The sequence below is a fragment of the Dermochelys coriacea genome, chromosome 2 (assembly GCF_009764565.3).
Source record: "Dermochelys coriacea isolate rDerCor1 chromosome 2, rDerCor1.pri.v4, whole genome shotgun sequence".
NCBI classification, from domain to species: Eukaryota; Metazoa; Chordata; order Testudines; family Dermochelyidae; genus Dermochelys; species Dermochelys coriacea.
In genome coordinates this window covers 109239092-109265288 of record NC_050069.1, presented here as the reverse complement: position 1 = coordinate 109265288, position 26197 = coordinate 109239092, and the positions used below count along the sequence as shown (strand labels likewise).

At 39.3% G+C, this 26197-nt stretch overlaps 1 long non-coding RNA gene across 6 annotated transcripts in view; it reads left to right on the top strand.

Moving 5' to 3' along the window:
* The first annotated feature begins 511 nt into the window (after positions 1–511).
* LOC119852110 overlaps positions 512–26197 on the top strand; it is a 326795-nt gene continuing 301109 nt past the window's right edge. For 2 of the 6 annotated variants that reach the window (XR_006278975.1, XR_006278979.1), the window contains exons 1-2: positions 1115–2345; positions 4746–5048. This is a non-coding gene — a long non-coding RNA (uncharacterized LOC119852110). Of the gene's footprint in view, positions 1015–1108; positions 2346–4745; positions 5049–26197 lie in introns of those variants that run through there. The other 4 variants (XR_006278978.1, XR_006278974.1, XR_006278976.1 and 1 more) reach the window with 4 other exon arrangements.

The window sequence follows — 26197 nt, the reverse complement described above, 5'->3', positions numbered from 1 at the left end:
TGAGTGTGTGTGTGTGTTGGGGGGGCTTTCCCCCTCCACCTTCCCTTTGACTCCCCCTCTCTGTTTCAGGTAGCTTTGAACAAGGGTCTCTCCTGTGGGCGGGGGGGGGGGCTTCTACCTGCCGCCCCATCGTGTATTTTGGACACCGCCAGTAGTAATTGAAAACCGAATGTCTGGAGCTCCTGGCCGAGGGGGGTGTGTGTGTGTGGGGGGGGGTGGGTTTGTGTGGGTGGGGGGGTGCGTGTGTGTGTGTGTGGGGGGGGTCCCGCTAAAAGCGAAGCTCTGCGTGGGAGGGAAGAGGAGGAGGGCGAGCCCAGCGCTGCCGTTTGCTGCTCGGGGCGGCCGCTGCCCTCGCCGGTGGCTGGGCCGTGCCTGCGGTGGGGACTGGAGGGCGGGATCCCGGAGCTCAACAGCAGGGCGCGGCCAGAGCCTCCCCTCTCGCACGTGCACACAAAGGGACCCGGAGCAGCCGCCGCCGCCGCTTCTTCCCATCGGACTAATAACTCCTCTGCCGCCCTCCCTCCTCCAAAACAAAAACGCGCGCGAACCCCCCCCCCCCCGCACCCCGTGCCGGGGAGTCCGCAGCACCTCGCTTAGGCGTAGGGCTGGTTCCTGCAACTTCTAGCCCCGGGTGTGATGCGAGTCAGTGAGGTTCACTTTCTGGGGCTGGGAGTGCGTCACTGCTGGTTAGCGAGGGGTGCAGGGGTTGCAGCTCAGGACTGATTTGATCTCTCTCTCTCGCCCCCCCCGGCACTCCGTCTGAATTGGCCTGGAAAGTTGCGAAGCGGGGTGGGCGGCATGAGAAAGTTAAACACAAAGCGAGGAGGGCTCCTTTGTTCCGCTGGGGGGGGGGGGGAGAGAGGGGGGGACCTTTGGAGAGGGTGGCTGAGCCAGACACATACAGGTCAGGAGCGATCGACAGCGATTAGCCTTTCCCGTCAAACGCCTCCCTCCCCCCAAAGGAGCCAGGCGCTTGGAGGAGGAGGAGGAAAGCGGAAGGTGTATCGCACCAAGGTGAGTTGCGATTTACGCCGCTTTTCTTTTGTCTTGCTGCGAAACTAACACCGCCGTCCATCCCACTGCACCCGGGCTCCTTCGCAGGACAGTGAAACTTAAACAGAAAGTTAGCGCACAAGGTTGCTGCCCAGGGCGACCATCTGCTCCATCGCAGATGAAATGGAGAGAGTGAGAGCCAGAAACGGCCTTTCTTTTCCTTGGGGTGGAAGGGGCTGTCTAATTTTCCTGGCCAAATCGTCGGCATCAAGGAGCAAGTGAAAGGGGTTCACGCTCTGCGGGTGGTGTGATTTATTTGTGCAGATAATGAATGGGATGGGCCCCGGGTAGGGCTTCTGGAAATCCCCCGTCTTCCTGGCTGCAGATTAGGTTCGGGGCTCTTGTCTGTTGTTACCTTTTCCTCCTCTTCTGGTTTTGTTTGGAGAGGGGCTGGGTAGATGGTCTGGTGGCTGGGGGACAGGTGAAGGGGCAGTGTGGTTTTTGCACTTTTTTTTTTTTTTTTGGTCTGCCAGGGGATGCTGCTGGCACCATCTCTGTGGTTTGCGCAACAGGTAGAGATGCCAAAGACTGGAAATATCTTTTGTTGTTGGTCTCGTGGCCGGGATTAAGCTTTTGTTCTGAAGGCTGGATGTCGCCACAAGTGAAAGGACACAGTCTTGCCAAATCCACTCGTGTGGGTGCTTGTGTGCCTGTAAATGGACCCTTTCTTCTCTTGTTTTTATATTTTCCTTTAATCTACATTTGTCCTTCAGACTGTAAAAGACCAAACTGACCGAAACCAGATACCAAGGGGATTGTTCTCAGTGAGTGTCAAGGGAATCCAAACAAAGAGGTGCATCTACCGGAAATAATGATTTGAGAGATGTTTCTCTCCCTCTCCCCCCCCCCCCCCCCCCGATTGAAATTGTTTTTCTGGGAGGCTCAGTTAGCAGGAAGTTTGGATTTGGGAGCCTGCTAGAGATGGGGAGGACTAACGTCTGCAGTGTTAATTGAATGGAGGAAGAAGAAGAGAGGAAGGGCAGTGTTGGACCTGAGTTGCTCCTTTGGATACGCAAGGACTGGGCTGGGGGAGGGAAAGGGGGGAGAGGCAGAGAGGAACCTGCTGCCGCTTGCTGGCTCTTTGTCTGCTCAGGGAACTTGAACAAAAGGAGAAACTCGGATGAACTCTCCATCTCTCTCTTCTTCTGGGTTATCTAATCTTCGGGAACTTTATCCAGAGAGAATTGCCCAACTTCCTCCAAGCTTTCTCATTACTTACAAAACAAACGGCCCCACCGTGGCCTCATAAGGAATTCCCTCGATTTCGTTTTCAGAGTTAAAGAAGGGAGAAGGTAAGTTTTTGTCCTAGGGTTTATTTGTTCTTTTCTCCCCTCCCCCTGTTACAGGCTTCAGAGTGAATTGAAAGTGTGAAGTGAGGGTGCTCTAGAGGGAAATCACAGGCTAGAGGAATCTTTTTTCTTTCTTTGTACTTATGTAACAACAGCACATGGAAGTATTGTTTTATGAGGGCAACGCAGCTATTCTGTTTCAGAGGAGCAGCCGTGTTAGTCTGTGTTCGCAAAAAGAAAAGGAGGACTTGTGGCACCTTAGAGACTAACACATTTATTAGAGCATAAGCTTTCGTGAGCTACAGCTCACTTCATCGGATGCATTTGATATGTACAATAGATTGGTGGACGCTAGTCGGTCCTGACCCAGTGCAGGCTTTCTTTAGGATATAGAGAACTTTAAGAGTCTTTTTTCCTGGGAGGAGGAAGGATCCGAACAGGAAAACTTCCCAGGATTAGGGGAATAATCGGAACAAAAAATGTTCAGAAATGCTGGCAGGAAAATCTGGCAGGGTGGGGAGTGACGAGGGGCATTTTAGTGGTAGGGAGAGAGCTCAGTAACGGGGGGTGGGTGGGGGATGTGTAGTGCATTTGGGTAAAATGCTGGGAAGTGCCCGGTATTTGGACACTGCAAGTACGGGACTTTCATGGACAGGATGGGGACAGGTAGAATAAGGTGTGCAGGAGGGCATAGGTACAACCACATACAACCAGTCTGGGGAGCGGAGTAGAGATTAGGAAGGAGAATTTTGTTCAATTTACGATGGTGAATTTAGGATGGTCAGACCAGGTCCCAAGTGAAACTCCCTTCACCGCCACAGTATTTTTTTATCCAATGGCCTTAAAACAAAACAGAAAACCAAACCTTAATTGGTTATTTATTGTAGTGTTTTAGCATTTGTGCTTTCTATTAAATACTCCAACTTTGGAAAACTTATACTGTCTTCCTTGTATTTCTTCTTTTCACTTCCTTCCCTTTTTTTGGTCTGTATATCTTAGCTATTGTTTTTTCCATTTCCCCTCACTTTTTCTACGTTGTGTAATAACTGCTCCTTCTCTTCCCTTTATCCCACTCTGCCACCTTCCCTCTTTTTCTCCCCTGTGGTGTCCTCTTCTCTGCGCATCTCTCTCCCCACCCCTACTACCTCTCTGTTCTTCTCCTTTTTATTTCCCATTGCCACAAATGTCCCTGTCCCTTTTTCAGTCTCCAGCTATGGTCACACATTCTCCTCTCTCCTCTCACGTGCTAGGGTCTCTCCCCCTCCCAAACCATGCACACGGGCACACACACCCACTCAAAGGTGCAGGCTCCTTCCCTACTCCTCCCCTCACCCTCCAAATAACTTTCTCTTTCACTCTCACAGGTATGTAGGCTCCCCCTTTACATACACAGGACTCATTACACAAACTCCCCCCCCACACATTTCCCCCCACCAAGCCTCCTCTTCCCTACACTGGTGCAGTCTCCCATCCTCCTCCCTATAGGCATGCCTCATCCTCTCCACAAAGGGTTTCTCTATTTCTCATCCTCCCTCTGCTATGTAGAAGTTTGTTCTCCTCTCTCTCTCTCCTTCCTGCCCACCCCAACCCTGGCAGCACAAAAACAGGTTCCCTTAATGCCCATCCCCAGCAACACACACAACCCTTGTCTGCACCAGCATTCCCCTCCCCCCTAAAATTTCCCATTGCTGCTACCATTGAAAGAGCCACACCAGAGGCAGGAGCAGTAGGAACACTAGTGTAGACAAGCTGCTGCTTTAAATTGCTTTGTCATCTGTTCTTTGTAGGGCCAGGTCTCAGCAGCAACATTTGAAATATTGCTAGCACCTTGTCTACACTAGCACTCCCACTGGTGAAGATGCAATACTGGGAAATCTTAGCTGGGGGGAAGACTACTGTGGACAAGGCTTTTGGTTCTTCCCTGCCCCGCTCCAGTGTCTGAACATGTGCACTCCCTTACTTGTCACCGTCTCCTGGATACTTTCTTACTTCCCATATCTTTCTAACTTCAGGCTTTTGAGATATTTCTGAGGCCTTCTGAAGATCCTCTAGTCACTTTTCCCCTTAATGCTTTAGAGTTTTCTAAGATGTAAGAGTATTCATTGTGTAAAAAAATACCCATGCCCGTTTCACAGGGTATTGAAAGTACTAAATAATAATATCCAACTGGATTCTTTTGTAGTATTCCAACATGATGAAGTTTTCCAAGTTTAAGCAATCACCAAATTTAAATTTAGAATATGAACAAATAGTCTATTAAATAAAACAGCTGAAGTTATTCAAATGCTAGATTGTAACTTTGATATTTGTACTTGAGCCAGGAATGGTTCTGCACAATTACTATATAGTATTATTGCTCATGTGTTTAGAACTAACACTCACTCATTAATTTTATCTGAATAGGTAAAGTCTGATTGACAGAGAAGCATGATGGCTGCCAAAACACCTTACAGGAATAGGTGCCATATTGCATTTGCTCTTCAAATGGTGGAATACGGCTTTGGATACTTTAGTGGGGATTAACAGAGTACAAACACTGAATGACTAAAGACATCAAACATCATCATTTGGATTTATATATCTATTAATAAACTGATAAAAGTGGTGGTAGTTGCTCTTGAAGAAATCAGAAAATATGGAAGGTACTGTTGAAAATGGTCTGGAGTAGATCGCTTTGTGACAATGATATTCTACAATTAAAATAAGGTAGGAATGTTCTCTAGTCATTGCAAAACATATTTTTATCCATTGAAAGATTAAATATTACGTTTTCATTGTAGACAAACTTGTATTTGTTCTTTCCATTTTCTTTTATAGCTATCAATAGCATTATGTGGTGTAACTGAGAGGAATGTCTCTCTAATTTTGCATGTAACATACATTTCTTAAATTTAGACAGAATACAGTAAGTTAATACACTATTTATGGCCTGATTTTTTTCAGAGGTATTGAATACCCACAAATCCCTTTGAAGTCAGTGGGAATTAGAAGTACTGGGAATCTTTAAAATCAAGCCACTAACTTTTAAGAAAAACAGTTTAAATATATCATGACTGTAGGAAATGTAACAGAATTGCCATTTAAAGGGGCAATCCTGCATTGAATTCAGTCTAAAACAAGTATGTTCTCTTTAAAATACATAAATAAAAAATACCATCCTCCAAACAAACATTTTTACAGAAGTTAGGATCAATAGAATTTTTCATTAACAAAAGTAAAATGAAAAGTTTTTTTTTTTTTTTAGTTTGGATTTAAACATTCTTGTTCTGCCGTATTTATTTGCAATTCAGATCTTACAGCATTGTGGGAGTTGATGAATCTGGACAGTTGAACCTGACCCCATTCTCTTTTCGTCGCTCAAACTGAGAGACAAGCAAAAATTAAGGTTTATGGAGAAAAAGTAAACTATTAAACATGGAATAATGTCATGAATCTAAGATGTTAATAACATAGTTTGGGTACTCTGTGGTGTCTCTAAATTAAATATGAAGTTTGGAAAGAGAATCATGAGTTTTCAGTGCAAAAACTTGACTGATGACTTGATATCAGTTTGATAATTGTTTTGTATGGAATGTATTTACAACATAGTATGAACAATATTAAAATGGTTGCTTTAGATGTATCCTTTCCCTCCTCTGGCCTGTACAAGATGTAGGGTAGACAAGTGTACATCATCTTAAGAAAAGTCCTGAGCTGGTTGGCCTAGTTTAGAGCAAAATTAGAAATCTGAACAAATAATCACTTTTTATCCTTTCCAGCTGTAAAAAGAGACTGATTGTCTTTGTGCTTGTTTTGTGTATAGTTACCTGCACCTGATGGGCTTTTTGGTAAAGTAATGAGGATATACTTTTTTATTTCTGTTGTTTACTGAGGCTATGATCTTGCAAGGTACTGAATGCCCTTAATATAGTTCTAGATTTGTACCCTTAAAATTTGTTTTCTGTGGACATTTCTTCTGGAACTTGGGACACCTTAAATCAGCAGTAGGGAAGTCTTTGTTTTCAAGTCTCACCACAAAGAAAGTACTGGGCTGTTTGTAAAAAGATCTGTGCTGCATGAAATTTTGCCATTTAACATCAACTCACAGCAAAAGCTCAGTCATTAAGTTATAAAATTTTCAAAAAAACTTGTTTTCAATGAAGATAAGTTCTCTTCCTCATCAGTTGCTTACCTCTTACCAATCTACAGCTCTTTGCCTTTTACTATTTTTTCTAATAAATGGAAAATGTGATTTATTTTTTACATCTATTTGAAATCTGTTAATTTGATCAAAATTTTATAACTGGAGCAAAAATTTATATAAATCTTTAAGAAGAGATGACTACAGTGCTTCACAATAATTTGAGTCTTTGGTGTTATTGAAGTTTCTTGCTGTCATGGTTTTCAGGACATACAAAACAAATTACTGTATGTTTTTCTTGTAATACTTTGATTTGCATTTGCATTACATTTCTATCATTAATATCTTAGGGACTGAAATAAGATTTAAGGATAAAAAATACAATTTGTTGTCTCATATTACTTTGGACCACTTTCAGGAAAAATGAAAAACAGGATTCAAAGAGAGAGAAGGAAAAATACAATGGTTAGAGAATGCTTTCCAGTTACTTTATTAAGTGAAATAAGGTCTCACATTACAACTGACTAAAGTCAGGGAGAAAACTTATGCTATAAAGTTGTCTTCAGATCCACCTCAGTTCTCATTATTCAACCTGTTCTCATTATTCAGTGACATCATAAGAAAAACTTTTGACCCCACAAGCTTTGGCTGTAAGAAATGCTCTTTTTCCACATTCTTTTTATTTTTTATTGATGTGAAAATGACCATGGAAATAACAAAGAGCAACAGTTAGAAGTGGAAGTTAGAGAAGAGAATATAAAAGTTATGCAAAGTGCTTTCACAGTCTTGTCATGGATGGTTAAATTGTAATATTGATCACTGGGAAGAAAGGAAAGAAACAGGGATTGTTGTAACTTCTGTCTTGTAGGTACTTAAAGGTGTGGTGCAGTTGGATGTTAGGGTGAATAGCGGCCATGCAGAGGAGGGGAGAGATTGCCTGCTCCTGCAGGAAAAACCTGCAGATTGGGGCCCTGCGGAAAGGAAAACTCAGTGAGGTCCTGCCCTCTCCCCCTTCATTTCACTTTCTCCTTGAGTCATCCTCCCTTCCTCCCAAAAGAATGAGTTCTCCAGTTCTTTTAGAAGAAAGAACCCGAGATCTGCACAAATTTTCATTGACTATTTGTCACAGGGCCCTGTACTTTGTGTTAGCTCTGTGGGGCCTTTTTCATTTTCAGCAGAACAGCTCCAGTGGACCAATGTTGCCTGAGCTTCCTTCACTGGCAGCTGCCCCCAACATAGCATTTGGGGAACAGTGAGAGTTTCCATGTTTAAACTATGAGGGCAACTTAATGCAACTTTGAGATTGAGATTCCTGGCCTCAAGGAGGGGTCTTTAGTAGCCCAGAGGCTGGGTATATAGGGCAGATAGTGCCTCCGAGGTGGTTGACCCCATATTTTACACTGGGAAAGTGGTGAGAAAGATGTATGGAAGGGCTCCTCTGCATGCAGTTGCACAGAATGTAGTCTGGTTTATTGTCTCTAATTGTACAGATTTTTACATTTACCTTTGGTGCTAAAGAAAAGGCATCAATCCATTGTTTTTGTCTCTTATTTTGCTCAGTGCTGATTCATATTGACATCTGTTATAGTGCATAATTATAGCCAAAAATACAGTATTTTCTTCTTCCATTCTGTATCACTTCACTGGTTTGTCAATATATCTAGCATTCTTAAACTGAATTATTAGAATTTCATAGGATCAGTACAAATATTGGGCCTTAATCTTTGTGAAAAAATTACATTGACATCATGAAAAGAGGATAGTTTGTGGCCCAGTAAATGCTGAACAATGTTAGAACGGAAGAATTACTGTATGTGAATTATGTAACCATGTTTTGTTTGTTTGTTTGTTTTTTGTTTTTGATTTTGTTTTTTTAAAGTAATACCTGTATATTAGAGCTCTAACTCAGAAATATTGAGGGGCAGCAGATTGCAGAAGCAAAGCTTAGGCACCAGCATGCAAGGCACTTGCTTTAAAATGCTAAGTTTATAGGTCAGGATGGACGTGAATAGTTATTGGAATACATTTGTTTTCATCTTGGTCTATTTTTCATCTCAGCTGTATTTATTTTTATATAACTGGATGGTGTTTCCAACCTACTAGCAGACTCTATTCTGATCTTTTGTACTTAAACAGACATTATTTGAAATTTGCTGCAGACCTTCTGTGAAGCCTGAGCTGTATGCTATTGTGCTTGGTATCTTTCCCTTTTGTTGATTAAAATACATAGACATGTTTAGGTTTCTAGGGGGGATTGAGAACTCTGCCTTTTAACAGAGAATCAGATATAGCCATAGAGGGGGAAACTTTCCCCTATATGGTTACAATGCAGCTGCAAGTGCAGATTCTATGTGCATAACTGTATACATTGTAGAGATCGCTAGGAAAATACTGTAATTACTTACTGTACAGAAATAAAACACTTCAATCATTTGCCTTAAATCAGAATGGTCCTGTTGAAAGTCACACATGCAACTTTTCAAAATAGGTGAAATTATATACAATTACAGTAAACATTTACATTTTATGTGTGTTGTATTTCATATGATTCAAAATGTCATAATCTCTTATTCTATTCATTTTATTGTCTGTTTTACAACATTATGTAATGTTTGTAAAGATCTTGGTAGATGAAAAGCACTATGCAAGTGCTGAATATTATTGTTTTGGATATAAACATGAGTATTTTCCAGTGTGTGGAAATAATGAATCAGCTCTTTAGTATACCTAAGCAACTAGACACAGGAGTGTGAATTTTGCTAAATGTCTTTACACCTAAATGCCGTGTTGGACACTAAGCCATGTGCTACAGTCATGCAACATATTTATTTAGATAGAAGTGCACTTTTGAATATCTAATTCTGGTTATGTTAAATGTCTCCAAATAAAAGATGTTGTTAATACTGGTAATATATTTAACATGCAAAAAAGTATTTCAAACTATCAATCAAGCAAAAATGAAGAAAAAAATATTAACTCTTAATTTCTTTCTGTTCTGAAACGTTACTTTAGTCGTCAAGAGTATAGCACTTGTAGCAGTCATAGATCGGTAATGTTGGTTGTAAGATGGCACTTGAAGAGTTGATCTTCTATGGCTGTTACTGGCTGTGTATTCACACTTTTTTGCTGTATCTTTCTTTTTAAGTAGGAAACATTCATTTAGCATTTTAAGGATTAAATCAAGAAGCACTGAGGAATGCCTAGTGCCAATACAAAAATATCTATTTTTTTAAAAATAGATTTTTGGGTAAAATTTTCAGAAATGACAGTAAGTGACTTAGAGAGATAAGGTGGGTGAAGTAATATCTCTTGTTGGACCAACTTCTGTTGGTGAGAGACACAAGCTTTTAAGTTTATACAGAGTTGAAGAAACATTATCTTTGTAATTATCTCTGTGTAAACTCGAAAGATTATCTTTTCTCACCAACAGAAGTTGGTCCAATAGAAGATATTACCTCTCTTGTGTCTCTGATATCCTGGGACTGACATGGTTACAACAACACTTCATACTAGTTACTTAGTCTCCTGAGTCCCATTTTCAAAAGTTACTTGGTCCCTTAGGTGCTTTGAGTAAAATTTTACCCACAGAGACTTCTCCATTAGGAGCTTTGAGTAAAATTTTACCCAGAGACTTAAACAAATACCCCAAGTTGTAGGAAAAATATTTAAACTTACGGCTTAACTGGTATACCAAGGGTGGAAAAATAGTACCAATGTATCTATGCACAGACAGGAAAATGGAAGCTCTAAGATTTATTGGATCTCTTGTGACCTTTCTTGACTTTTGATTGCAAAAGGCTGGACAAGAGAACCCAAGAGGTTCTCTTTAACTTTATCTCTGAATATTTTATGAGAGAGCTAAACAGGAAGCTATTCAATATTATTGCTAGTGTATTAATAATTTATGAAAATATGCTGGCTGACGAGCATTGACATGTTCAGTGCTGCAAAGATAAGCTATCCTGAGTAGATGTATAGTATGTGAGTTGCTTATTTTTGGTAGAGCTCTATTTGCATAATTTTAAGTGAACTTGTTTGAGTTTTCAAACCCATTAGTTGGTGGGACACTAGTTTGCCATCCTATAAAAGCTGAGCACTTCTGTTATCTTATGGGACTTCTTTTGGGGGAAAAGATGTGGCTGATATGAAAGTAGGCATATTTATACCTGTGTGATCATTCAGGTGTATGTTTAAATGCAAATACTAAGAGGTGGGGGTCACATAACTTCCTAAAGATATTAATTCTAGTTTAGGCCACAGGTACTCTTGATGTCGCTGGAAACAACACTTTTTATGGAAGAACCTGCTGTCTCAAGGACATTATGCTCCATTCAATGACTCAATGACCTGCTGTACATTCAGGTCTCTCAATTCAACCATTTGAGATGAAAATCCCCTATGGAGGTCCTCCCTCCACCCATCTTTCCAGTATTCCTTTCTGCCACTTGATTCAAAAATGAATTAGGATTTCTCTTTGACAAGGCATATAACAAAATTCAGAACCTCCTTCAACATCTCAGACGTACAAAGTGAATTGGCTGGTCCTGGATTTTCCCTTTTTTCTGGGTTATTTCCACTTTAGGAAGTGTCCAGATACTAGGGAAGTTTTGTCCTTCTTGCTGTTTTACCTATAGATAGAAAAAAAAATAAATTCAGAGATTCAAAGGCATCTGATATTTCCTCCCCACCAAGTGTTGAGTAATATAGTATGGGCTTTATAACTTTGTTGAAGACCAAAGACACGTACATTTGATATACAGGAGGGCTTACTACTATCCTGCTAGGTGGAAATCTGTAGACGGACTTCCCAGTGGAAAATCTTTAGGATGCGCTTACTCCTTCTGTCGTGGTTCCAAGGTAGGCTGATTTTGAGACAGGGAACCTAGATTGTAATTATTGGTCCTTGGTAGAGTTCACCATCAGAGTTGTTGGAAAGACTATCAAACATGATAGTGCACTAAACCAAAGACCTGCTATTTCTCTCGATAGCCTTACAAGGAGCAGGCACCAAAAGCCCAAATCAAGCAAACTAAAAGCTAGAGCAAGTTGCTCAGTATGTGGCCACCTAAGTTCTGTCCCAAGGAGCATAGTAGTTTCCATTTTACCCATTTATTTGAGCATAAGCTTTCGTGAGCTACAGCTCACTTCATCGGACTCTGTTGTTTACAATAAATTATGTGTCTCAAAACTGTGCCATCAGAGTGCTTCAAATGTGAAAAGTTAATTATGTCCTTAAATGGCCATGATATGGGGTATAGCTATCTTGGGGATCAGTGGCATTGATCCCCATATAGTGAATGAGAAAACTGTTGTCATACAATGCTCTGAAAAAGGGAAAGTTCCTTTTTTTTTTTTTTTAGCACTACATGTTGTGAATGAAATTGTTTTCTGAAATAACTCTACTGTCCTCAGTGGGATTACAGACGGGATAAAATTAACCTCCTCTGTTTAATTTTTCAATACTATGCAGTGTAAGAAGCCCTGTAGATAAATGCTAACATTTGTTCTTCAGAAAATTCAATAAATTTAATACTTTGGATATGTGCCACTGTTGGGCTTATAATCATTTTTTCCACTATAAGCAAGTAGTAGATTTAACACCGTGAAATTTGCTAAATTCATACATGCTGTAGGCAAGGATTTGTGTGGCCATTCACTGAGCAATTTTCAGAATTTGCTAATCTACTTTTGGTCAGAGTCCATGGGTCAGTACGTACATATTGCCAGTAACAAAATTGATGATGGATTCAGAATAACTAAGTTAATGGATGTTGAGACATCAGTGCTTATTGCGTGTTTGACTTCAATCTAAAGAGGCTGCAAAAGTGTAGTAAAAGAGAGACACTTTTTGTGTGTGAAGTTCATAAGTTTGAAAATGGGGCCTGATAAATAATTCATATCCTCGTTAATGAAAAGTAAATTTGCAAAGAAAAAAAATTAGACCTGTTTTTTTGGTGATTAACATTTTCCCTGACAACACAATTTGGCACTGTAATATAGACAGTAGCTCCCCTCATTAGAAGTTCTGCACTCAGAACTGGGAATGGTGGTCAGAAATGAGGTGCTTTGAGAGATCCATGTATAGGAAATTTTGAGTGTTCCTGCTTTTGCTATCCTTGGCTGAACTTGATGTTCTCAATATCTCACTTTGTTGACCACTGAAATTCATTAAGTTCACAAAACAACTAATGAAATACATTCATTTCTAAATTAAAAGTATGTTTCTTATCATGTAGATGTGCTGCAGCTTCATGAATCACATGTGTGATTTTATGGTCAGTCTTAATTCTAATCCATGCATTCTATAGGTTATAAATGTAAAGCTTCTTCTCTTCTGTGCATGTTTAAAGATTATGTCCATATCTACTTGGTTTATCTGGATGAACTGACATTTTTTTCATATATTCTTTTCAGCAATATCAAAACCTGATATTTGAATACTGTCATTCAACTTTATATGTACCTGATGTATGAGAATTATTTTTGGTCTATTTTAGTTGACGATCTGATTGTACAGCAAAAAACTATGTTTAAATCAAAAAGAAGCTTTTAAACAATAGAATCTCTTGGTTTTGGTCATCTGAATAAAATTTAAGAAGGTCTGAAATATATAAATTTTCTGTATGCATTTCATTATTATGTAAATCATGTGACCATCAGCTATGGTACATATGTTGTATGTTATGGATTGATCACATTGCTTTTTAAAAGTATAAAATGCTTGAATGAAAACAAAATCAGTAAAAAATTAAACTAGCTATCTTTATAACTAGCTGCATTGCCAACTCAAATTATAATCCTATGCAATTTTTCATGCACATGCCACTTGAGAGAATTTTAAAAGTTTGAATTTATAATGTAATTTAAAGTTGATCAGTTAAACTGACTTTAAAATTATCTGCACATGTTTTAGACACTCTTTTCCCTATTTAAAAAAAATTATTTTTGTGGTTTAGGGCAACTTAACATAGCTGCCAGAAATGGAATGAGATTTCATCTGTTCTGGGGTAGTCAGATTTCTTGAGAAACACCAGGGTTGGAGAACTAATACTATATGCCATTGCAAAGCTGGAATTTTCAGTTTTACACTGGTGTGTGGTACAACAATTACTTCTAGCTCTAGCAGGCTGCAAGACACCGGATGTCATTCTGATTACCATCTTTCTTGAAATTCCAACGTTTTATCAGCAGTATCTCAAGAAGAGCTATAGCAGAAATTGAAGCACTATACCTTCTTTTGAAAACATGAGATGTAAGGGTTTGGATGCTGAAAACACTAGATTGTCCCACAGTTTTGAATATACTGGCTGCTGGTGTAGCCCTGCAGTTGCATGTCATTTTCACCCACAACATTTAAAGTCCAAAATTATTTCAGAGCTAGTAATGCTCAAACAGACTAACAGACATATTTTCAGACCCCCAAACGTTCCAAAACATTGGAAATGGATAAGTAAACAGAAAGGAGAAAAGGTTGACTTATTATGGGGTATCTCCTGGTTTTCTCTAATTTCCCTTTTTTAAGTCTTTCCACCACTTTCAAAGAGTAAATGTAATTGTGACCTTGCCTCACACTAAGTGGGTCTATGAGGATGCCCACAGTTCCCTTCTGAACATCAGCCATACGGTGTAGTTGGAAAAAGTTGGTGATCATACCTTCCAAAGGACTAAAGTCACTTTGGTTTTTATGGTGGTCAGGGACCAGGCTTTGGGTACACTTTCCCTGCATGGCAGCAGATCAAGTACTCCCAACAATGTGTTCATATAGGAAACTTAATATATAAAAATAAAGAAAAACAAAACACCTCTTTCCTGCTCCCAACAATAACACTTTGTGTTTAGTTCTTGTTCACATTGCTTTTTGGATCCAGTCACAATATAAATGTCTAAGCATTCAGGATTAACTAGAAATTCTCTAAAAAGAAAAGGAGTACTTGTGGCACCTTAGAGAAATTCTCTATTAATTTTCCATTCAAATGCCTCCTTTAAAACTCATGTTAACTCACCTAATTCATAAAAGCTTTCTCACACTCAGAAGTTAAAACCAGTAACTGCAATGTTCCAGTCAATTTCTTTTGGTCAAAGAGTTCAAACTTAGGTGGCTATATTTCACTTTGCAGTGCCAAATACCTGTAATTGCCATTGACTTGACTAGTGGCATGAGTCCTCAGCACCTTTGAAAAATAGGCTACTTAAATTCTTAAAGTTAGGCACCAATGCAGGGTCATTTAAATTATTGATATTAATCATGATTTAAAGCAGCAAACTGGAACCTTGACTTAAATAATTGATTCTAATCATATTTTGCATTTGTACTTTTTGTTATTTTCCTAAAGAAAGGTTGAGTCTCACTGTTTGGTAATCATTAAAACATGTTGATTTGCAACTAAATATAGTGTTTACACTAAATTTGTTACTCCTTGATAAGCAGGAGGATACATTACTTCTATATACATTTATTTAAGTGATTAAATAGATTAATTTACATATATTCAGTGTCTTTAATGTTTACATTTTTTAGTATGTTAAAAATGGTACATTTCTTGCATACTAGATTATGGTGAGTGTTTTACTTGTGACTTGTATTAAGCTCTATTTGAATGGAAATTTGAATTCAATTAAATACAACAAAGACAGCATTTTTATTAGTAACATAAAACTATTATTAGTAACATAAAAACGTAAGTGTGCTGGATATAGAAGGGAAAAAGTAAGTTTATTAAAACATGTTTTTATATTTAAAACTTGTCATGGATCCACAGGTTCTGAGTTACACCTCAGTTTTTAAACAGTCTTTTGGAGGAACTCTTTCAGTGTGCCAGACTCCCACAGGGTCTCACTCTTCCTTCAGGGTAGGCCATGCAGCTTCACAGCCTCTTAGACTGAGCCTCTGGGCTTCAGAGTCCAGCAAGTCCAAATGGGTTAGACTCTGGGTCAGGTTGGATTTGATTTTAAATCAAATTGATTTAAATCACTAGTCAGGAAGACTCGATTTAATCGTGGATTTCTACATAAATGTGGATTCTTGTTGGTTGTTATAACCTTAATACATATTCTTCACAACTCAGAGATAGATGTAGGTTTCATTTTTAGAACGTATACACTATACATTTTTAAAGTGATTTATTTTAAAACCTTTGCGATTAGTTTTACAGCTATGTCAGAAAATGAATGATTGTTTGGTTATTTCATTTACCAAAAGTAATTGAAGCAGATATTTATGAAGTCATTGGGAGGTGAACTATCTCCGATTCAACAAGTTAATCATTAATATTTGGAGAATTTTCTTTCCATGCTGTATTAGGAGGAGAACATCACCAGACAGATATTTAAATTGTTTTAGTTATGTATTCTGGATTTTTTTTCTTCAACTGCAAACATATAATATTTTAACAAAACAAGCATATGAATTTTTGAATTTAGTTAAACATTCACGATTTTTTAAAAATTTTTGTTAAAGTTTTTGTTAAAATTGTTTTTAGCTACAGTAGTTAAATGAAATATTTTTCTTTAAAAAAAAGAAAAATTAAATCGACTGTGTCGGCCAGGTCAACATGAGAAACTTGAAATATTGGCTTCTGCAGCTAACTCAGTCATCTTCACTTTCATTTTCCTGTTTGTTCATAATCTGAAAAAGAAAAACAAGCTTTCCTGTTTATTCAGGTCCCAAACGATTTCTCAGTTTGGAATGAATTAGACCACAGAAAGAAAATATTCTTTCTACACCGGCAGAAGAAGCTACTGGTGTTAAATGTAAGATTATCACTTCAACAGTCTCTGAATTCAAGTGCGTAAGTGACTTCCCCCAGTTCACTGGTGTGACTTTCTTTAAAACATCATCAGTAAACATATAGTGTGTGTGTGTGTGTACATTATAATCAAAGGGGCTGACAAAGGAGGTACTGTAGTCATAATGAAGAGGTTGGATTATGAACAGAAGGCTGCCAGGCACCTCTCCAACACCACCTACTACAGGCCACTATCTTCTGATTGCACTGAGGAGTACCCAAAGAAACTACACCATCTGCTCAAGAAACTCTCTGCTATAGCACAGGAGCAAATCTACTTGGACACATCCTCAGAGCCCTGACCAGGGGTATTCTATCTGCTACCCATGATCCATAAACCTGGAAACCCTGGATGCCCCATCATCTCAGGCATTGGCACTCTTACAGCAAGGTTGTCTGGTTATTTGGACTCTCTCCTCAGACCCTACTCCACCAGCACTCCTAGCTGTCTTCGAGACACCATCGACTTCCTGAGGAAACTACAGTGCATTGGTGATCTTCCTGAAAACACCATCCTGGCCACCATGGATGTAGAAGCTCTTTACACCAATATGCCACATGAGGATGGACTACAAGCTGTCAAGAACAATATCCCTGATGAGGCCACGGCACACCTGGTGGCTGAGCTTTGTGACTTTGTGCTCACCCACAACCATTTCAGACTTGGGGACAACTTATACCTTCAAGTCAGCGGCACTGCTATGGGAACTCACATGGCCGCACGGTATGCCAACATTTTTATGGCTGACTTAGAACAAGGCTTCCTCAGCTCTCGTCCCCTAGCACTCCTTCTCTACTTGCGCTACATTGATGACATCTTCATCATATGGACCCATGGGAAGGAGGCACTTGAAGAATTCCACCTGGATTTCAACAATTTCCACCCTACCATCAACCTCAGCCTGGACCAGTCCACACAAGAAATCCACTTCCTGGATCTGACAGTGCAAATAAGTGATGGTCACATAATCACCACCCTATACCGGAAACTTACTGACTGCTATACCTACCTACATGCCTCCAGCTTCCATCCAGGACACATCACATGATCCACTGTCTACAGCCAAGCCCTAAGATACAACCACATTTGCTCCAATCCCTCAGACAGAGACAAACACCTACAAGATCTTTATCAAGCATTCTTAAAACTACAGTACCGACCTGGGGGGAGTGAGGAAACAGATTGACAGAGTGAGACAGGTACCCAGAAGTCACCTACTATAGGAGAGGCCCAACAAGGAACATAACAGAACACCACTGGCCATCACCTTCAGCCCCAACTAAAACCTCTCCAACATATCATCAGTGATCTACAACCTATCCTGGAAAACGATCTCTCACTCTCACAGACCTTGGGAGGCAGGCCAGTCCTCGCTTACAGACAGCCCCCCAGCTTGAAGCAAATACTAGCTACTACACACCACTCCACAGAAACACTAACCCAGGAACCAAACCCTGTAACAAACCTTGTTGCCTTCTCTGTCCCCATATCTACTCTAGCAACACCATCAGAGGATCCAACCACATCAGCCACACCATCAGGGACTGATTCACCTGCACATCTACTAATGTGATATATGCCATCATGTGCCAGCAATGCCCCACTGCCATGTACATTGGCCAAACTGGACAGTCTCTAGGTAAAAGAATAAATGGACAAAAATCAGACATTAGGAATGGTAACATACAAAAGCCAGTAGGAGAACACTTCAATCTTCCTGGACATTCTAGAACAGATTTAAAAGTAGCCATACTTGAACAAAAAAACTTCAGAAACAGACTTCAAAGAGAAACTGCAGAATTAAAATTAATTTGCAAATTTAATACCATTAATTTGGGCTTGAATAGGGACTGGGACTGGCTGGCTCATTACAGAAGCAACTTTTCCTCTCCTGGAATTGACACTTCTTCATCAATTATTGTGAGTGAACTACATCCACCTTGATTGTATTGGCCCTGTCAACACTGGTTCTCCACTTGTGAGGTAACTCCCTTCTCTTCATGTGTCAGTATAACAATACCTGCTTCTGTAATTTGCACTCTATGCATCTGAAGAAGTGGGTTTTTTACTCATGAAAGCTTATGACCAAATAAATCTGTTAGTCTTTAAGGTGCCACCGGACTCCTTGATATATTTCTTGAATGGTTCATCCGTAGCTCTGAAATTTATTGTAGTTGGCATTATGGAGGGATGATTGCTGGATGTCCATGTCATAGCCAACTCCTCTTCTTCAGCCATTAAGATTTGACCCTGGTACCGAGTATTGAGAATATTTGCAAGAAAAGGAGCTGGAGATAGTGCTTGTCCCATTCGTTTTTTTAATGCATGTAATATATCTCCATCATTGCATATTTCTCTTTTTAAGATCTCACTCCATTCCTTCCAAATCTCAACAGTGTCAGCAATAAAACAGCATTTCCTTGCATTTTGTTCAAGGCTACAGAAATAGGCTTCAGGGTTCTGTGTATGTGTTCAACATTTCTCTCATGCCCAATGTTGAGAACTTTGGCTGTGACAGTGCCATCTATTTTTTCACAATTTTGTTCACAATCTGTCATCAGTTTAGGCCAGTTCTTGATACAGTGCTCAAATCAATCCACTACTGAGTTCCATCGCACACGGAGAGTTAGCTTGGTTCCTCCCACTTTTTTCAGAGCAGCTGCTGCAAAGTGATTGTTACAGAAGTATTTTGCAATTTCAACAGCATTAGCCTTTATTTCTAGAACACTGAAGTCATTGGCTAGGAGGTGCATCAAATGAGCACTGCAACCGTATGTTATTAGCTTGGGACTCTCTTCACGCTATTCTAAATAATTTCTTTTCATCTTGGATACATTTGCAGCATTGTCTGTGACCAAGCTGTGTACTAGACATTTTAATTTTTTTTCAGTTTGTTACTACTTTTACTGCTTTTCTTGTAGTTTTCTTTTACTGCTTTTCTTCTGCTGTGTGTGCATTTCCTGATGTATCAATTGTTTTTGCAAGGAAGACATTCCCTTCTTCTGTTGTCACACAAGCACATACAACAGGATCATTGTGGACATTGCTCTACCCATTAATAATTTTACCCTCTAGACCTTTTGCACACTGCTCAATTTCTCTTTCATACACTTTATCCAGCAATTTGCCTGTGACATCTGCTCTGTTGGGTGGACTGTATCCTGGTCTTAATGACTGAACCATGTTAATGAGGTGTGAGTTCTCAATCATTCGGAAAGGAGAGTGTTGTATAAACAAACTGGGCAATTTTTTCATCAATTATCTCTTTTTGTAATCTGCTGGTTCTTATCACAAACTTATCTGTGGTTGTTTCTGGTTGATGAAGATTTTTTTTTCTTTTTGCTACAGGTGATATACCGTGGCTATGTGACATACATAATGTGACTGAAACACTGTCATAGACAGATAACTCTGAAACTATAGAAAATGATGGTGATCTTGAAGGTGGATAGTCTTCAGAATCCTGTATGTTGAGGATGGATTCTCCTAAACAAAATAAGTCAGTGCAGTTATTTAATTATTATTACCATACTGCTCATTTAGTATTACTCGTTGCATTCACTGACACTCAGTACTACTTTAAAGGTGAAATTGTAAAAGGAAGATCTGCCTATTTCAGCTATTTATTTTTTTATTACAACTGCATCTAAAATGATAGTACCATAGAGTAACAACTATATATTTTTTGCTCAAACATGAGAATTCAAGAATAGTCCAGAAGGAAGACAGGCAGTCCTTAAGAAAGAAGCATGAAAGAAAATAGTTTACCAACCTGAAGATCTTGCATGTTCAGACATGTTCCTTTCAGCATCTTCAATGCAGCTTCCTCCTGAGAAGGAACACATCTCATGATGTTGTTTCATTCGGGCAACCAGGCCTTGCATTTCTTTGTTGTACTGTTTGCATTTTTGCACGCATGCCTGTCTTACCCACAGGTAGAGGAACTTCATTAAAATATTTCCAACCTGGGTCTCTTTTATGGCCTGCTGCCATTATAGGTTTTCCCTTCTAGTGAGAGAATGGTATGGCAGATCTCAAATCGATGACAGCTACACCTCAAGACTTCTGGATATGCTGCTCAAACAGGTTCACTTTTGTTTCTACTTCCTGTCCCTCCCTTCTCACATTTATCTCCAGACTTCTTCTCCTTGTCCAGATCTATTCGACCCGCAAGACTCTTCTATTCATTGAACTTTTTGAAACTTTGCACTTTTAGAGAGAGGATTGGCTCTGTGTACACAAATTTGCAGAGGGACAATAGGGGTGAGCTCTCTTATTTCTCACTTCTCTATATTATTTATTTATTTAAAACATTTTTGCTGTTAACAAGCATGTTATCTCTGGAGAAACAAATCCACAGTTTGAGAACTGCAAAACTAAGCATCTCTGATGGTATCTAGACTGAGCAACTGAGTCCCATTGGGTAGATAGAAAGATTAACCTGAATAATCTATACAGAAGCCCCTGCAACCCCATAAGATTGGGTCCCTAATCCATGAACTGTTGGAACTCATTTGCAAAACTTTTCTTAAACATTACATGAATATATTGTCTCATACTATAGAATTAAAATTTATAATCCTTATTCCATGATGAGATATCTTTGAGCTATAATGTATCTTAATTAAAACTATCTATAGATAGTTTTTTTCCTCAAAAAGAATTTTATAAAAAAAAATCCAATTTAAATAAAACAAATCCGATTAAAAAAATGGATTTGTATCCACCCTGCTCTGGGTAGAGACGTGTACACTCCCCAGTAAGTATTTGCAGTAACATCCCAAACAGCAGAGTGGATTGATTAGTCAACTAGAACTCAGCATTGGAAGCCCTTAGGTTAGCACAGAAAAACAAAAGCTAAAGTATAGTGCATTCTGGTCAAGGCACAATTCACCAACTGTAGTGATCTCAATTTTTCAGGCTCTGTCTCCCTCTCTTACTTCTTTTCTGAGGCCTTTTCTACACTACATGGGAAATTCGATCTAACTACACAATTTGAGTTACATGAATAGCGTAACTCAAATCGACTTATCTTAGATCTACTTACCGTTGTTTCCATCCTATGTGATGTCAACAGGAGACCGTCTCAATCCGGTGGAGTACAGGAGTCAATGGGAGAGTGATCTGCGGTCGATTTAGCAGGTTTTCACTAGACCCACTAAATCGACTACCATTGCATCGATCGCCACTCGTCAACCCCCCAGTAAGTGTAGACAAGCCCTGAATCAGCTCCCAGATGAGAGAGCCAGCTTCTTCCAGAGCTCACACTTGTTCTCTGCTGAACACCTCTGTCCTTTGTTCTCCAGGCCAGGCCCAGGTTGAGTTCACAATCCCCTTGGCTGGCGTGTCCAGCTGTTGAGTGTTGATTTCTGAGTCATTGGAACTTGCATTGTCTCTATGGACCCTTTGTTGATCTGGGTCAGTTTCAGCCAGTTCCTTTATGACTCTATTTATTACAGACAGGATGGTGACATGCCTATGTCTCTGAGTCTGCCCTGAGAGGAAGTAATCCTTTTCCCGTGACTGGGTAGCAATTAAAAGAATAGGGGAAAACTGAGGCAGACATAGAACTCATAAAAATACTGCAGAAAATTCCAACTTTGTCTCAAAACTAACAAAACCAAAGTATTGTCAGTAGTTAGTGAATTGAACTGATTGTTTCTGGTCGCCATGTACTTCAAGATTTTAGAGCTATTAGATTGCATTTTTGTTTATAGATTGGAAGAGGAAAACAAGCTTTCCTGCTTTACCAAATCCCATCTGGTTTCTTAACTTTGAATGAATTACAATATAGTGATTCGAATAAACTGAAATGAACAAAATATTTTCTTTGCACGGCAGAACAGGCTACCTGCTGTCAAAAGCTGGTTTTGCACTTCAACAAACTGTTGGGGTGGGGATTGGGCCCCCTGCATGCCCCCATGTTGCACCCTATATTAAATAGTGCGCTGTGTGGTATTTTGAGTACTCAGAGGAGAGATTCTGGTGTGTGCGGTGTTAACTGTTGTGGATTACAGACAGTATGGGTAGTGCATGTGTCTGAGACAAGTTAGATGATACTTACAAAGCAAAAACCGAAGCATTCATGGACTCATTTCAAAGTATTTTACAGAAAGCTAGGAATTAGTGTCTAGCTGCTCAGTTCTTCAATGCTGCAATGCAGTGCATTTGGAATAGTCCCTGCTTTGGATTCAGTAGCAAAGGACACTATAGCCAGGAGAAGGAATATGGGGGAAGAGGCCTCTTGCTGATGGAAGTGGCTAAGTTCCCCTCCAAGTGATAAAGAAGCCACCAGTCAACATGTAGAGATGGCAGCTCAACATATACCTTCTGTGCAAAGTTTGTGGGTATAATGGATCACAGTTGTGTAAAGAAGATCTGATAAATATCTATTGTACATTTTTAAAGAAAAAAGATTATGGCATCTGGACATATGGGCATTGGATTGTCTGTGATCAGGGAATCACTGCAAGGATCATATGACTGAGTGCTTTGATGTGTTGCTTTCACATGGCAAAAATGGTTTATCAGATGTAACTGGTAAACTAATGGAGGTTGCTGAGTGCCTGGTGTGGGTACAACTGTGGGGGAAGGAGAGAAGCTGAGAGGGGTGCAAAGGACCAATGATGGGGATGAGAGAGGGAGGGGGGTAGAATGGCAGCTCCCTCTGGGTGTAATGGTGGATAAGGAGAGTCCAGGGAGGGAGACAACAAGTTGTGGAGGTGGTGTTGCTGGTTGGGGGGAAGGTGAGAACCCCAGGAGGCAGTGAGATGGGGGAGAGGGGATTCAAGACAATAATAGGAAATGTATGGTAGTAATAAGAAATGTTTGCCTTTCTTAGGGGCTAGGAGAGAGGGTAAGTGGAGTCTCCTTCTGAGCAGCCAGAGAGAGGCTTGGATTTTTGTGTGAGTGAAAGGCTGACTTTTCAACCTGAAATTATCTCTCACAAATAACCGCAAGAGGAGAAGAGTGTTTAAAAAAATCAAGAGACAGACTAAAAAACATGGTTTGATTATTTAAAATCTCACGATTTGTGGGGCCAATCTCATGATTTTTGATCTCTTGAGGCTGGCAATACTGAACAGAGTGTTTGATGCTTGTACATGCCCACTCTGTATCCCTGTCCAGGCTGGATTGATTTAAATCAAAGTTAATTAAAGCACCAATTTTAGTCAAGGGTTAAATCAGCAAACAGGAAATCCTGATTTAAATAGTCAATTTTAATCATGTTTTGCTTTTTAGTTATTTTTCTCCTTGGTTGGTAACCAATAAAACTTGTTGATTTGCAACTAAATATAGCCTTTACACTAATTTGGTGCTTCTTTTTTTGCTAACCAGGAGGGTACAGTATATTTATACACATTTAAGCAATTATATAGTTTAATTTATGTTAGATCTTGAATTTTTACTTTTTTATTATGTTAGAAATTGATGAATTTCTTATTTACTAGATGATGATTTATTTATTTATTTATTTTTAACTGATTTGTGATTTGTGTCAAGCTCTCTTTGGTTGAAAATTCAATTAAAATACACAAAAACAGTATTTTTTTATATTAAATAATCCTACCTTAAAAGTGCTGGATACATAAGAAAAACAAGTTGATCAAATATGTTTTGTATTTAAAGCTAACCGATTTATTAAACAAAGGAAGTACTATCTGTATTTACTATATTGAATGGATTGGTTCTGGTCACCATGTCTGAAGAATTTTAGAACTCGTTCATCTCATCCTCATACCTAGTTTTCATTCATAGATTGGAAAGGGGGAAAAAAACCTTTGTTTTTTCAGCTCCCAACTGGTTTCTTAATTTGAATGAACTCATAACTGAACTAAACTAGAAGAAAATATTCTCTGTGCACCTGCATAAGAGACCACTGATGTCAAAAACTGGTTCAGCACTTCAACAAACTCTAGTTCTAGGTGTTTAACCAGTGATGTCAGTGGTTTGACTTTCTTTAAAACTTGGCATCAAACAAGTACTGCTTAATATTTTTTTAAATTTAATTTAAATGATTTTAGGAGATGTTTGTCTTAACATAGGCTTTTAATTTCAAATAAATTTACTTAAAAAACCCTGTATTTAATTTAAATAACAACAATTTAAATAAAAAATATATTTTTTAAAAATATTTTTTATCCACCCGGGTGTTCACATAGGCAAGAGCACTCTTTTCTGAATAATAGATATTGGGATAACTCTGTGGTGAATGGGACAAAGTAGTTACTTGTCAGGAAACATGCTTGAAAATAGTTTGCTTTCATGAGCTACGCGGGTATTTTGTGCATCTCTTTATTGAATTAGGTCCTCTGTCTCTAAATAAAGTTTGAATGTTCTCATTTACAGTTAGCATATCTATTATTCACGTAAAGTATTGATGTGTCTGTTTCACTGAAGTTTGACTTAATGCCCTTCCTTTTTGATCTTAAAAAAACAGCACATTGAGAACATTGGTGTGAGGAGTTGGGTGTCTGAACTTCCTCACTGGTGTCTATCTCTCCACTTTCAGTTTATCAGTAATTATGGACCTGGCAGAGGAGGTAGGTGGATAAGCCTAACAGCTAATTATTTAGTTTTTCTTTAAAAAATAATTTCATATGAATAATGGCTGCTTTTAAAATTATTACCAAAGGTGCATGCTGCAGTCCTTGCATAGGGAAAACTTCTTGATTCCTGCTCCACTATTTTGTGAAATTAAAATCAATGAAAGTTTGCCTAGTAAGGCAATTTTCTCCTGAGTAAGAGGCCTTATGGGAGTAAAACCCTGAAATTCCCTTAGGGAGGAAACAGCACAAAAATGCCAGGAAAATGACAATGTTTACTGAAAATGATGTTCTCTTTAATGCTTCATGTCTCTGAATCTCTCTCTTTAGGAGAACTTGCACAGTGTAGAAAGCCAGCTATATTATGTGAAACTTTGTCCATAAATTATATCTGGTTCTTCTGCCAGGTTAATGCTAATTAGTTTAATATACCACTCATAAAAGATGTCATAGTAGGTAACAAATCGGGCATTGACTTGTAAGGAAGAAATATTATGTCTATTAAAACCCACTTTCAAACTGGGAAGTCAGTATACAACCATGATTTTTGTAACTATGCAGTTAATACAAAAGGAAACATTGAAAGAGTTAGCTTGCAAGCGAGGTAAAGCTTTCAAGAGAGTATCCTGTGCTAAGTGAAAAACCAAGCAGGAATATTGGTTTAAATTGGAATCAAGGCTGAAAATACCTATAACTGCTTTAAGTTTTAAAAACCTTATTAGAACATTTGTGTTACCTTAAAAAAAAGACAAGAAACAAAAAAGACAACAACAAAAACCCATGCCGACAGCATAAAAAATCAGGTAATATAGAATTAAGGTTAAATTTAACAGACAGATAAATATTTGGAAGTATATACACTCAAAATTAAAGTAGCTAAGGAACCACAATCATCTTTGCCTATGGAGAAACATTAAAATCATGGCTATATTGGAAAGCAAGTCTTGATCATAACTATGGTATGGTTATTGCCACTCCGTAATCTTAATTAAAACTACTACTATAGTGCATTAGAGAAGAGGTCCCCAAACTGTGGGGCCTACCCTCCCCCCCACGGGGCATGGAGGAATGTTTGGGGGTATGCAGCTGGGGCCTGGGCCAGCCCCCATGGGGGGCAAGGAGGGAACGCTACCCAGCTCCGCTTCTGGCCCCGGTCCTGTGCCCAGAACCCCGGCTGCCTGCCCTAGCCTCGGCCCCCTTACTCCTGTCCGTGTCTCCCCCACACCTCTCGGAGCCACAGCCCCACTCCAGGCCCCAGGTGCGGGGCAAGGGGGGGTGTAACCGTGAAAAGCTTGGGGACCACTGCATTAGAGGATGTAACATTCTAGAAGAACAAATGTAGACATGAGTTTGTGGTGATACTGCTTTTTATCTTAGCAGATCTAATGCTATACTTGAATATT